Raw genomic sequence first — 14,356 nt, forward strand, 5'->3', positions numbered from 1 at the left:
TTCCAACTACAAGATTCATGGAAGCCCGTCATTTGAACCTAGTGATTCAGAACAGCAGGAGATACGGCTGGTTACAGTAGGCACAGAAAATAAAAGATTTGCTCTGTCTAACCACATAGGTCCTTACACAATCCACATCATCAGAATACTTGAGTGCCTTTGTTGTTTGCAAGCACTTACAGCGGAGGATTTGCTGCAGATAGGCTTGCATTTGGTCAGTGGCTTGTTTCACATATTTACTAGGGGGAAATGTAAATGGCTAACATGGTCTCAAAAAGTTAATTTATATCATTATAAATAACAGATGAATTTTATTGGAAAAATCAAAGAAAAAGGAAATGTTTGAAAAATCAAGAAAGATGGATGTAAGAATTCATTGCGATCTGGGCTGAGAGCAATGTAACTGAATTTTGCCACTGAACAGACATCTTTTTATGTCTGCCTGCTCCTTGGCAAGGTTCAGAAATGTCCACGGGCTTCTGTCAGCTATTCTTCTTTTGTTCAGACCTGAATAATTCAAAGGTAATCGCCTTTTTTCTTTGCCCCTAGCACACTGCCTGAACAGCTTGAGTATCTCCTCATTCAACCCACAGGCTACTCTTTTATCAACAGTTTATTAGTACCCTGCCCTGCCCATTTTGAATACAGTCTTAATTCTCATTATATAGTTATCATAGAATCACAAGGTTGAAAAGGACTTACAAGATCATCTAGTCCAACTGTCCTCCCATTACCACTGCTACCAGAAGCTACTAAACCGTATCTTGGAGCTCCTCATCCAGACACCTCTTGAACACTGCCAGGGACAATGACTCCACCACCTCCCTGGGCAGCCCATTCCAGTGCCTGACCACTCTCTGAGAGAAAAAGTTTTTCTTATGTCTAATCTAAACCTCCTCTGGCACAACTTGCAGCCATTTCCACGGGTCCTGTTCACTGCCTGGGAGAAGAGGCCAAACCCCTTCTCATCACAACCTCCCTTCAAAAAGTTGTAGAGTATGATGAGGCACCTGAGTCTCCTCCAGACTAAACAATCCCAGCTCTCTCAGCCACTCCTTATAAGACTTGTAAACTGCCAGATTTGTTCTCGAGCTGCTATGTTATTGGAAATACAGAGAAAGAGGAAGTATTAGACCTGAGTCCCTAACAATACTTTTTGCCACAAAATCCATGCACCCAACTCATGTTAGTCATCAGTTATCAGATATTGTAAAGTTCCATAGATTCAAGGGGAGGCCATGTAAGACTACAAAACTGAAACACATACAGGGCTTTTAAATACTTGGAAACTGCACCCCTCTCAGGAAATTGTTCAGTTATTTGTAGCTGAGAGATGGGAGAAAACTTAGAGGAAAGAATCTGATATTGTAAGACCTGTTCTCTACTCTTCCCCTTGTACCTGCTTTTGGCTATCATTGGGGCCAGGATATTGGGCTACACTGACCTTTGTTCTGAGCCAGCACGCCTCTTATGTTCTTATTATGTTCTTATGCTAAGCAGGAAAAGAATTTAACCTCTGGATAACACCCAGTTGTGCTTAAATTCAGCAGCAGAATTCCTTTTCACCTTATTATTTCTGATCTGGGAAATTAATTCTATGCCCCCTAAAAAAAAAAAAAAAAAAAAAAAAAAAAAAAGTAAAAGTAAAAGTAGGCAGCAGTATATGAAGTGCTAGCAGCAGACATGAAAGACCATTTTGCTGTCATTAAGAACTTAGCATGATTTCTTTATCTATGTGGATGGGGAATCTTTCACTTGGGTGAAATATGCCATGAAGGCATTTGAAACAGTACCCCCTCATCCCCTAAGAAAAGATTCAATATCAGTAATTTCTGAGCCTGAAGTCCTGGGAGTTTTTAGGCAAAATAGTTCTGCTCACGGCTTCGCAACCTGCATCAGAACTCATTGCATTTCCGAGATCTTTAGGTGCAGACTCTGCGCTCATCCAGTGTTCAACAATGTAGTTGCTATTCTTATAGCAGCATTGCTTTTTGAAAATATGTCTTCACATTGTGCTATCTTATGAAGTCATGATTTTGATGATAACTGTTCAGACAGAACTTCAGCCTCACCATCAGCGTAACCATTTGGAGAAGCATCACAAGTTACAGAAGTACTTTGAAGCTCTCAGTGGTTATTAGCAGAAAGATAAACTACATAGATCTAATTGCAAGACGGGGATTGTAAGATTCTGATCATGTGTTAAACCAGACATGCAGATATCTACCTTCCCCAATGCCCCTCCCCAGAAATGCATCAGGAATTTTATTTCCTCTACAAATCACAATTTGAAGCTGGAGAGCAATCATGCACAGTTGCTTATTTAGGTGGCACTGTACAAGATGAAGTGAAAGCAGATAAAACAATATGTAATAGCAGCAAAACAGAAGAGAGTCTTAATTCTAAGTGGTTCGAAGCTTGGCATAGGAATAAGAAAATTATAACATGATGAATATTAATGTTTAGATTGCCTGTGCATCAAGAAGTAAAACATCTCAGAAAATCTCTCCTATGCATATCAACTTTTTATTCTTTGATCTTCTAGGTTACGCAAACAATAGTCAAATAAACATACACACAGAGCTCAGAAAGACAGTATATTTCACAAAGACACACCTTGTGAGGGATTCTTTTCTTTCTTTATTTTTTTTTTTAAACCAGCACCGTTCTTGTGCACAATATCTTAATGCCTCATTTGTTGTAAAGATATTGGTCAATGAACAATGAACAACTAGAGGCTTTTCATTGTACAGCCAAGGCTGAATTGTCTACTTAGGTTTGTTTTCATTTTGGATGTATCTTAAGTGCTTGCTTACACCAATACAGCCAATTCATTCAATGAATTTTAATTTCATAATTATTTATTCTTACTTTAAGCATCAGAATGCAGAAATTTGCTATAGTAAATTCAAGATTGAAGTTTCACAGAAACTTGAAAGGAATGAAACTGATGTGCTCTGTCTCAAGGCACGTCTAACTTCAAGCCCATTGGTAGGACTGCTCATATTTGTGTAGAGTGCCTTCTGAAGTGGAGGTAGAATTGTGTGTTGTTGGTGGAGACTGCTTAAGTTGTTGGAAGTCCAGTAAGTCTCTCACACTCCCATGAGAGAAAATGGAATATTTAAAGTTTATTGGAAGACATTAATCTTACTTATATAAAATCCACGGTCAAAACACACTAAAAATGTAAAGTTTGGAACAAATCATCTTTATCTTCTTTAGAAGGAAATATTGCGTTCAAATAAGCCCATATCCATCTACTTTATTTCAGTTAAGGTTATTAATTAATTCCACACACTCCTCAGATAAAATTATCACTATTGGCTGGCTCTGTAACTAGCAATAACTCCTTATTTGCAGGGGGGGGGGAAAAAAAAAAAAAAAAAAAAAAAAAAAAAGAAAAAAAGACTGCTTTACCTGGAGCCAGGATGAGGAGCATGCATAGATAAGAGCTTACTGAACATCATGCTATTGAGGAAGACATACATGTTATGGAAAGGAATCAAGCATGGCAAGGCTTGCTCTGTGTCATAAAGGGTTGAGCCTCTTGTTATTCGTATTGGCAAGCTGGGCTATGCTGATAGACTTTGAGCTAGTGGAGGAAGCAAAGGAGAGCTGAACAATATCTTTGTAACCCTTATTTGTCTTTGTAATTCCATGGTGCAAGCTATTCTCTAAAACATGAGCTTCATATGACTTCATCATCCTTAATACTAAGTATTATGTCACAAATTAGGTCACCCAGTCACAAACCAAAATTTTTACAGCATTGTAAGACTGCAAAACAGTTTGTTTCACTGGGTTCTATGCTCACCAACCAATTTGCTAATAGTACTGAAGGTTGTTGATTTCAGAAGCTGTGTGGGCACTTTATCATCTGGGGACGGAGCTGAGTGGGAGGTACCTTTCTTCCTTCATTAGCAATGCTCAGGATTGTGCATGCTCAGTAATGTGTGAGAGAGTAACTTGGTGCTGCCCACACTGCCTCTCATCAGCACGGTGACTGCATCACCCTAAGGGCCCTAAATGGCAGCCAGCTTGTGAAGAGGTTGCCTCCCTCCAGTTTAAATGGAGCTCTGGTAATCAGTGAGAGTACTTAAACTGAAGGAAGATCAAGAACTTGGACACAAAAATTCTTTCCCTCGCTATGCAGGTGCCCAGGGACAATAAGAGACACAAAGAAAACAAAAATCCGTTTTGCAGAGTGAAGGAAAATATTTCTGAAATGGCTATCTGCTTTGTTATATAACTGTTTACCCTTTTCTAGTATGGAGAGCCAATTAATTTGGCTAACATCTACAGTGAAATTAATATACAAGCATCAAAAAGCACTGGACTGAGATTTTGAACCAAGAACATGGAAGAAACCTTACCAAAGCTGGCAGTGCCAAACTGTGAAAGGTCTATCAGCCCTAATGTCCACTTCCATAGATATGCACTTTGCCCTTGCCATCCCTCTTTTCAGATTCCTCTCCACAGCACAAGCACATGGCAGGCTGCCCCATTACAGGGGCTCAGGATTCTCTCAGTGTCTGGTCTTAGGCTTTTTTCACCAGCAGACCAAACACCTACAAGCTATTCAGCACATCAAAGAGCTGCCATGCATGGACAGATGATAGGAAATGCAAAATAAAGCTGACCTAGAAACTGCATGTGATTTCTGTGCAAGTATTGCTTCTTCCCACAAACAGACATTGGGAATAAGACACTATGGCAACTTCTTCGACACTAGCAAGCTGTCTTAATTCATGAGAACAGAGAAAACAAAAATTTTAGCAGTCATTTGCTATGAATTTCTTTGTTACAACTGTAACATGTGAAATGTTTAATTCAAATGCCTGACATTTTCCACATACGGAAATGGATTGAGAGGAGGGAAGTATGTAAGTAAGAGGGAGGTATAGGAAACTACAGCAGTGTGTCACTAAGCATTTGGCATCTCTATGCCCTAGCTAGCACAGCATAATTAAAATATATTACATTTCTTTACATTTCTATCCCACCAGAGCAAAATTCAAAACAATAAATGGTTTTTTCATAGCACCAGACTGTCTTTCTCATCCTCTTGCTTACTTCCACCTATGAAATTCTGCTTGAGTTCATCTTTACCTTGACCTTGCTTCTGCTGAAATCCTTGTTCATGTCTTAATCACTTCTCATCTTGAATTGTGCAATTCCTTCTTCTATGGTCTGTCTAAATCCCAACTCTCTATAAATGTCAAGAGGTCCAGAATGGTGCAGTCAGATTATTTTCTTGCTCCATGCATGGATAAACAATATGATAGAAGATGTGTTTATGTAGTAAAATTGAGAAAACGCAATAGGAGAAGAGCAAGGTGATTGTGTATAGGAGAAGAATGGCAGAAAACATGCACAGCAGCCAAAAACCTCACTAAAATTCTCAGACTCTGTGACAGAGGAACATCCACCCACACATCAGCAGTAAATTATTTGTTTGATAAAAATATAAATTTTATCAAGATCACAAAGCCCAGAAACCCCACACTTCTTCACAGACAACAGACATCTACTAAGTGCATTTGCCTCCCAAAACAACAGCATGTACTTGGTATCAAATACACTGCAAGATCTTCAAAAAACACAAATGGTTTGCTCTGTAGACTGCTCTCAGCAGTCAAGGAGACTGCCAACTCTTGATTTTTCAGCCAAAAGCTACCATACTGTATTTTGTTAATATGTACTATGAAGAGCATATAGAAAGAAGTTGCTTGCCAGTCCTGTTAAGAAACAGAAAATATCTGAAACTACCAGGTTCCTTTATTGTTGATATTTTTATCCTGGTCATGTAACTCCTTACTGATGCTCATTTTGCCACCAGAACTCTGTTGTGTTAGTTGAGCCATCTACTTTGTAGCATACAACATGGCAACATAAACAGTTTGGGGACCAAATGCTCATTCTTTTCAAGCTCTAGCAGATTTAACAGAAAAATGAAAGCAACTTTGGAAGTTACAACAAAGATGGCCTGTATTAGACAGTGTTACTTTGTAAGCGATGCAGAAGTTTAGAAATCAAATGCTCCATGAAGATTTGTTACATCACCATATTTTTTCTGAGAATTGTATTAATTTCTCCTTAATAAATGAGTAGCGAAGTATGTAGAGATTAAGAAATTCCAGAATCCTGTAGCTTTACATAAAATTAAAGAGTCATTCTATGGCTCCTCAACCTCTCTGAAGAGCTTGCTAATATTGCCTAGAGTATCTGCAGTAGGTCAAGCTTTTATCTGATATTTATTACTCTACTCCCAACAGCAGAACTACTATGGGAGTAAGCAAAACAGCTGCCTCTTCTTCTTAACTCACTTGACCCCTTACAGTCATTTCTAGTGATAGTAACCCAATATACCTTTGCTAAGTCAAATAATAATAACAAAAGTAGCAACTTACTTCATGAATTGCAAGGTCATTTCAGATGCCTCATCCACTGATGCTATATACTCAAAAATCATATTCAGCTGTGAGCTGATTTTTCTCACCTGAACAGCAATTAAAATTTAAGTAATAAATAAATCCCACCCTCCCCCATTGCAAATCAATGGTTTGATGACTAAAATATCTCATCTTAATTGTTCTGAAAATTTAAAATAGTTTTTCTAAAACTGGCCATTCTAAGAAAAGAAATCAACAGCAATTTCTAAAGGCACAATTTTAGGAGTTACTCATAAATTCAAATATGATGGAAATGCACCTTTCCTAGGGAAAAACAAAACACACTTGTTTCTACCTTTGCTCTTCAGTTTGCTAAAAACCAGAAAAAAGCAAAGAAAAAAAATCCAGCCATCTGCAGCTATTTGTGCAAAACCCTCTGAAAGCAGTTTTTGCCCAGCTGTAGCTGCTTCTTTAGACAGCATTCATAGGGCTGGAGTTGTATGGTCACCTTGCTGCTGAAGATGAAGCTGAGTGCCGCACAGCTTCATACTGGTTACATGGCTGATCAAACCAATTTTCAATTATTTCAGGTGCAAGTTTCAATATGTGCAGTAACCCTCCCACTTTGTTTCCTCTTCTCATTACCATGTGAAGACTTATATTAGATGCCCAGAGGCATTTTGCAAATGCAAGGATTTTCAATTACCCATCCTTCTGACAAGCATCATGCCTTCTTTGTACAGCAGCTTTAGGTACATGAATGGGGTGTTGTGTGTCACTGTTACTAGCAATGAATAATTGTAATGACTGTTCCTACCCTGCAAAATGCTGAGAAGTGTCAACCTCTTCCCTTGAGTCAGCTCTGCTTCCCTTCCCAGATATTGCTATGTGTCTTTGGTGCCAGCTATGGACAGGTACTTTTTAAACAGCAGCTTTGCATCAGTTAGGATGCATTCCATCAGCATTACTCCTTCTTGTGCAAATGGAAAACCTAACTATGGAGCCAACAATATCTGAGGGATTAATATGATTTCTCATTAATGAGAACTCCATAACCTTTGGTATGGGATATATTTAGCCTATTTGTTCTCTCTCTCTCTCTTTCTCTCTTTTTTTTTTCTTTTTTTTTTTTTTGTGAAGTATATTCCACATGCTGTGATTTCTGGCCTATTGATTAATGGGTCTTTCCACCACAAACAATCTTAATCTTTCTTAATTGCCTTAATGGCATGGCCTCTCTTTTATACTCTCTGCCCACTATGTTGTTGTTGCAAATGCTTTTGTATCTTAACTTCATGACTATACTAAGGACTTAAAGGAGACTGACTGTGAAGTCTATTGTTGTTCTTGTTCCTTCCATTCTTTAAATTTCTGCTTCGGGGTCCTAATTTATGTAGGTAATTTTTTAAAAAATGTGATTGTGTAAAAATGCATAAATTAAAAAAAAAACCCAATTGTCCTAAAGTTATCAATGAATTAGTCCTTCTTTTAAAAAAATAATATATACATAATTCATAATACTGTTCTTCTTTTAGTTCCAGAGATCTACGATGCAGACTAATACATTTATGCAGCTTTCTACTTACATCTGAAATACTGAGGTATGTAGCAAGTGTTCAGAAGGGGTTGTGTGAATCACCCTTCTACAGACTGCAGAAGACTCAGGTAAGTCCGCTCTGGAAGTGTCTGTGACATTAAATAAAAATGTATTATATATATATATATATAAATGTAATAGAGAGACCACAAGTGGATCACTGGTTTGTGCCTGTGGTGTTTCCCAGGGCTTTATTCTGAAACTAAGGAGAAGGTGAAATGAGGAACTATTATTTTCTTATACAGAATCTGTCAGTAAAGTTGAAAGATGTCTAGATCTGTAGCGTTTGTTGATCATTGTGATGTTAAACAGAAAGCAGAAGGCAGACCAAGGAAATGGTAACCTTAGGCTTGCCAAGCCAGTTTAAAGGTTTCATTTCCAACCTGTTCTTTCTCTCCCTGAAGAGATGAAATCCCAACTTAAGTAAACAAACCTCAATTGTCATCACTGTGCATATTGGTTCATGTGCAGCACCTGATTTACAGGTAGAGTAGCACTCGGGATTTGATCCATGGGCTAAATGACAGATCTACATGCAAGAATAATTGCAAGAAGAGGTGCTATTAACATCCGTAAGTACGCCGGGGCAAAAACACTAGCCTACAATTTCTACCAAAGGTACAAGTTTTTGAGAATGTTTCCAGGAAAGAGAGCAAAAGTTTAGGAAAGATTTTGTTTAAGGAACGGCAATCACAGAATCACAGAATCACAGAATCACAGAATCACCCGGGTTGGAAGGGACCTCAAGGATCATGTAGTTCCAACCCCCCTGCCTAGCAGGGCCACCAAACACACACATTCAGATCAGGTTGCCCAGGACCCTGTCCAACCTGGCCTTAAACACATCCAAGGACGGGGCATCCACAACCTCCCTGGGCAGCCCGTTCCAGGGCCTAACCACTCTCCTTGTATAGAACTTCCCCCTAACATCCAACCTAAATCTTCCCTCCTTCAACTTCGATCCATTTCCCCTAGTCCTGCTGTTGTCAGCCCTTTTGAAGAGTTTACTCCCCTCGTGGGTGTAGGTTCCCTTCAGGTATTGATAGGCTGCAATGAGGTCACCCCGCAGCCTTCTCTTCTCCAGGCTGAACAAGCCCAACTCCCTCAGCCTGTCCTCATAGGGGAGGTGCTCCAGCCCCCTGATCATCTTAGTCGCCCTCCTCTGGACCCTTTCCAAAATCTCAATGTCTTTCTTGTACTGAGGGCTCCACACCTGGACACAGTACTCCAGATGGGGCCTCACAAGAGCCGAGTAGAGAGGGACAATCACCTCCCTGTCCCTGCTGACCACCCCTCTCCTGATGGAGCCCAGGATCCCATTTGCCTTTCGAGCTGCCAGAGCGCACTGCTGGCTCATGTTCAGTCTCTCGTCCATCAGGACCCCCAGGTCCTTCTCTGCCGAGCTGCTCTCAAGGACCACTCCTCCCAGCCTGTACAGGTGCCTGGGGTTCTTCCGGCCCAAATGCAAAACCTTGCACTTTGCCGTGTTGAACCTCATTAGGTTCACCCGAGCCCAGCCTCCAGCCTGTTGAGGTCCCTCTGAATGGCATCCCTTCCTTCCACCGTATCAACCGCACCACTCAGCTTGGTGTCGTCAGCAAACTTGCTGAGGGTGCACTCAATTCCCTCATCGATGTCATTAATAAAGATGTTAAAGAGCACCGGTCCCAAGACAGACCCTTGGGGGACACCACTTGTTACCGGCCTCCACCTGGACATAGTAACGGCAATAGCCAGTTCCGAAGTTATTTATTTGCCTGACTGTAAGTTATTTGCAGCTACTTCCAAATCTAGATCCAGTCTAGAGCCAGCTGTGCAAAATCAAAGGCAATACTGTGAAGGCAGCAACATCTATGGAAATAATTTCACTCCTCTCAGAAGGGAGAAGGTAATGCACAGTAATTGCAATACCCACAAACAGCAAATCTTTAAAACTGTCAGTAGTCCAGAAATGTGTCACTTAGACCACTGTAATTATGGGAAAAGAGGTGACATTCGGGGCTGGAAAAAGAAACATGCTTGTGGTAGAGTCTTTTTATAGGAAAATGTCACCTGTTTAAAAGCCGATCAGAATTTTGGCAAGTTAGAAGTAATCATGGCTGACATTACTTGGCAAAGAGCAGATGAAAAGATCAAAACTAGAAAACAGATAAAAGCAATCTGGCCCGTAGTTCCATTTTTCAATTTACAATGGCAGCAGCAATGTCAAACACTCCCAGTACTGACAACCAATGTGGTACGAGCAGGTATGAAAGCAGAGAGAGAGCGCCCAGATCGATAACAAAAAAAAACATGCTGGCAATTTGAGGAAGAGAGCAATGTGTTGCACCCAATTAGAAATATATGTGCATAATATATTATTCGTTTAGTTTTGCTGAAAAATTAAATGTTGGCAGCTAAGATTTACTAAAATTTTTGGCTATTTTTCATTCTTTCATCTATGTATGCATTACATAAATGGAAGCAAGCTTTAATCCTGTGAAAAACAACTAATATGCTGCCATCATAAAGCCTGTCTAACACAGGGGTCAAATCTAAGCTGGAAGTTTGACTAAAAATGCTGATTTCAGATTTCTATTTAAATTGCAGTTTTGAGAGATATTTTCTGTACATTGCTCCCTGGGGTGCCTTTTCTTGTTGATTTTACAAGGCAGAATCAAAAGGAATATTCTTAAAAGAGTTCTGACCCACGCAACTCCAATATTTCAATTTGCACTGTTGCCCAGGTTAAGCTCTGAACATTTATTGCTGACACTGAAACAAGAGGTTCAGAGCTCTGGTAGCCAACGTCAGGAAAATGCAGTTTTCCCAGTGATGAGGGCTGACAATCAGAAGGAGGCCAAAAGGACAAGGTATTTTAATGAGGTCTCACTTATGTTACTACAAGTTTTGCACTCAGTTCTGGTATTTTCTTTTTAGATACTTGGCAATGTCATAACAAGTAACAAGCTGATGCTTGGTGCACAGACCCTTGGTTGACTTACAGACCTTTTGAGTGTAGTTTAATACTCATTTGTCAACTATATGAAAGCAGTCTTAATGTCTGACTGCAGATGCCACACCTGTTCTAGAAAGGGAAAATGTTGGTGCCTTTAGGAAGTATTACTTTTCAGAAAGGGTGGTCAGGCACTGGAATGGACTGCCCAGGGAGGTGGTGGAATCACCGACCCTGGGGGTGTTCAAGGAAAGACTGGATGTTGTGTTGAGGGACATGGTTTAGTAGGAGCTATTGGGAATAGGTGAACGGTTGGACTGGGTGATCTTTTAGGTCTTTTCCAACCTTGGTGATTCTATGATTCTATGATTCTTAGTCTGAGTATTTCTGAAATATTTGGAAAATCTTTTGGTAGGAGAGTCCACTGGTCCATTAAGGGAAGAAAAGAAATTTGAAGCCTGACTTACTTCCTTCTTTTTTTCCTGGCCTCTTGGAAACTTATTCTATGCACATCTTCAAAGTTGGAGCATACAAGACCTGAAGTTTTAGGTTAGTGTTGAAAGCTGTCAATCTGGTGTAAAACAGAGGGTGTGGAACAAAAGCAGAAAAGTTTGTAGAAAGCTCTGCTGCGTAGATATGTTACCTTTAGCTTTCAGTTTGTGTTAGCCTTTCTCTGTTTGCTGGCCTCGTATCTCAGTTATTGTAACCTTTTCTTGTCCAACTCCTCCCTCACTCAAATCTGTATAAAGGCTATCATTAAAAGCTCCAGTTCAGCAGGGTACATGGGTGCACACATGGCTTTCGCTATAAGTCATCTGCTTGGTTTCTATGAAGTTATTTAGGTACTTACACTCAAGTGTATTCTTAAAAACATTCTGAATTGACCCCTCAGTCAATTTTCTTTGTCCTCCTAACCCATGTCATGGGTGGTTTTTCAGTTTTTCCTTTATCTCCCTGGCTCTTACCACATGCCCTTTAAACGCATCATCTCCATCGACAGTGCTCTCGTAAAATCTCTACGTACTCACCAGCGTTTCTCCTCTCATTTTCTTTTACTTATTCTCCCTGAATTCACTCTCTTGCCTAATGTCATACTGCTGCCTTGACTCGATTCTCCTCCTCTGGATCTTAAGTAGCATCTGAGCTTTTCCTACTTCTGAAACAGTGTCCCTGGCCCCTGCCTGTACTCAAGTAGCCGTTGAGCCCTTTTTGTCCATCATAATTATTTTCCACACTCCAATTCTTCATAAAAAGGGTAGAAGAAAATGGAAACAACATGATGCAGGAGTGTATCAGAAGAGCCAAGACTCTTCAGAAAATTAAATGATATTAACTCTATACTTAGAATTAATTAGTGTACTCAAATTGTCAGTATTTTTCAGTCTATTTAGAATTAGGGTTTGATAACACAGACGGTGAAACAGGAAATATCAGCCCACTTGTGAATGTATGCTCTATGCCTGACTCCAAGATCTGGAGTCCCCAGCCTCCTCAGAATGAACTCCAAAATGACAGAAGCTAAATACATGCTATGAAATCCAGCAAAACCAGGTGAAAGAAGAGAAAATAGAGCTTCTTTATGAGGGGCTTCCTTCATTTTTGACTACGTGAAGACTCTTCACCTGAGGATATGTCTGCACTGAAGACTGCAGTGCTATAGAGCAGTGTGCCAGTTTAGCTTTTGGAAGCAGTCCAGCCCCAGGAAGTCTGAGTCCCAAGTGGGCAAGATCATACTTCTGTGAGTTAGATTCTGTGCTGTACCCAAGCTTGGTGCAATATTTCTAGGCTTTGTAGTGTAGTCATACACCTCAGAGGGACAGGTACTTTTAATCTGGTAGAGGGAATAGTAAAGTAAACAAATTTTCACCTTTTGACAATTCATGCATTGCACAAAAGCAGACCACTGCAATGAATTTAAATATAAATGGAGTAAAGAAGATCTTCACTGCAGTCCTGCGACCCATTAAGCATGTAATTTGCTAGGCACAGTTAAATCTCTGTCTCCTGTATGTTTGAACAAGGAAGGGTCTAGAATAGACTGCAGCCTTTTCAGATGCCTACCTGTACTTAGCTGGGAACCCTTACAGGACTTCACAAGAGGAGGTCCCTGTTGGCCAAGAAATTCATATGCATAAGCTGTCTGCATACTCCCATTGATGACCACAAGCTTTTATGCTTAAGAATTTCTAATCATTTGTATCCAAAAGTTGTAATGTTAACTTTGCAGGAAATAACCTGCTGGAAAAATGACTTGCACTGGAGTCTAACTATGCTTGCTAATTTGTGTACCAGCTGCATGAGCAGCACAGTATGGAGTCCAGTGAAGGCTAATTTCTCTTGCCAAAAAAGCATGGATGCTTAGTGACAGCTTTTCTAGCCCATACAAGATTCTTCAGAAATTTCAGCCTAATCCTTTAAAACAATATTTCACAACAAAAAAAAAGCTCTAAGCATTTTACTTCCAGCAGGACCGAATAATGTGTTGTGTTAAAACCGTGTACTAAATCTGTCTATCTAGTTTCTCTGCAAAACATTTGCTAATTGTACTGTTAAAGGGGATGAACATAATTTGGAATATAAAAAGTTGATGTGGCAAAGACAAATTTTAACATTAAAACACATGCAATGACTTTCAGATTAAGCTTTTCTGATATACTGAATACAAAAATTAAATAACTAATCCACAGAGAACAGGAGGTGGACTTGGCAGCTGAGTAAGATTACAGTGTCAGGACGTACTGTAGAGGGCACAGTGAAATGCAATTGTCATAGATTTCTTAATAATTTTTTACCATATATTGGTTAGTCAAAAAGATGTGGCATATGAACCAGAAAAAAAGTATTCAGTGTTACTGTCAAAATCTTCTGATAAGCTCTACATGTGTGTAGCACTGACTCCTGTAACTATCACTTGGATAGCTGGCTTGGAAAGTGACACTTCACAACTGTGTAGTTTTATCCTTGAGAGACTGACAGGAGTAGACATCATTGTGCAAACTGCATTTCATTCCATACATCACAACTTCAACGCATTTCATACATTCATAGCAAAGCTCAGGTGCTTTTATAATTTGGTTTGTATTCGTGAGGGATGAATTACTCTTCAAGAAGAGGTGGTCGATCACAGGACAAATAGAGCCTAACAGTCTTTAATCACTGGTGCAAATTCCTTGCATAATTCCTAAGACAAAAGATTTGGCACAAGTTTTTAACCATTTTTCACTATTCCTTTGAAAGCGGAAAGTAAAAATGGATACAGCGCTACAGAAAGTAATTTATGTCAAAGCAATATTTATTATAACTGGATCTGTTATATCTCTATGCAAATGAAGAAAGATTACAGTGAACAATTCATTTGGGACATAATATATAGAAAGCAATAGGAATTTGTCAATGCATTCAAATTAATATATATGCATATTCCCATATAGA

Source organism: Centrocercus urophasianus, unplaced genomic scaffold, assembly GCF_019232065.1.
Source record: "Centrocercus urophasianus isolate 14NV4802_14NV808 unplaced genomic scaffold, USGS_Curo_1.0 seq_10, whole genome shotgun sequence".
Classification (NCBI taxonomy): Eukaryota; Metazoa; Chordata; class Aves; order Galliformes; family Phasianidae; genus Centrocercus; species Centrocercus urophasianus.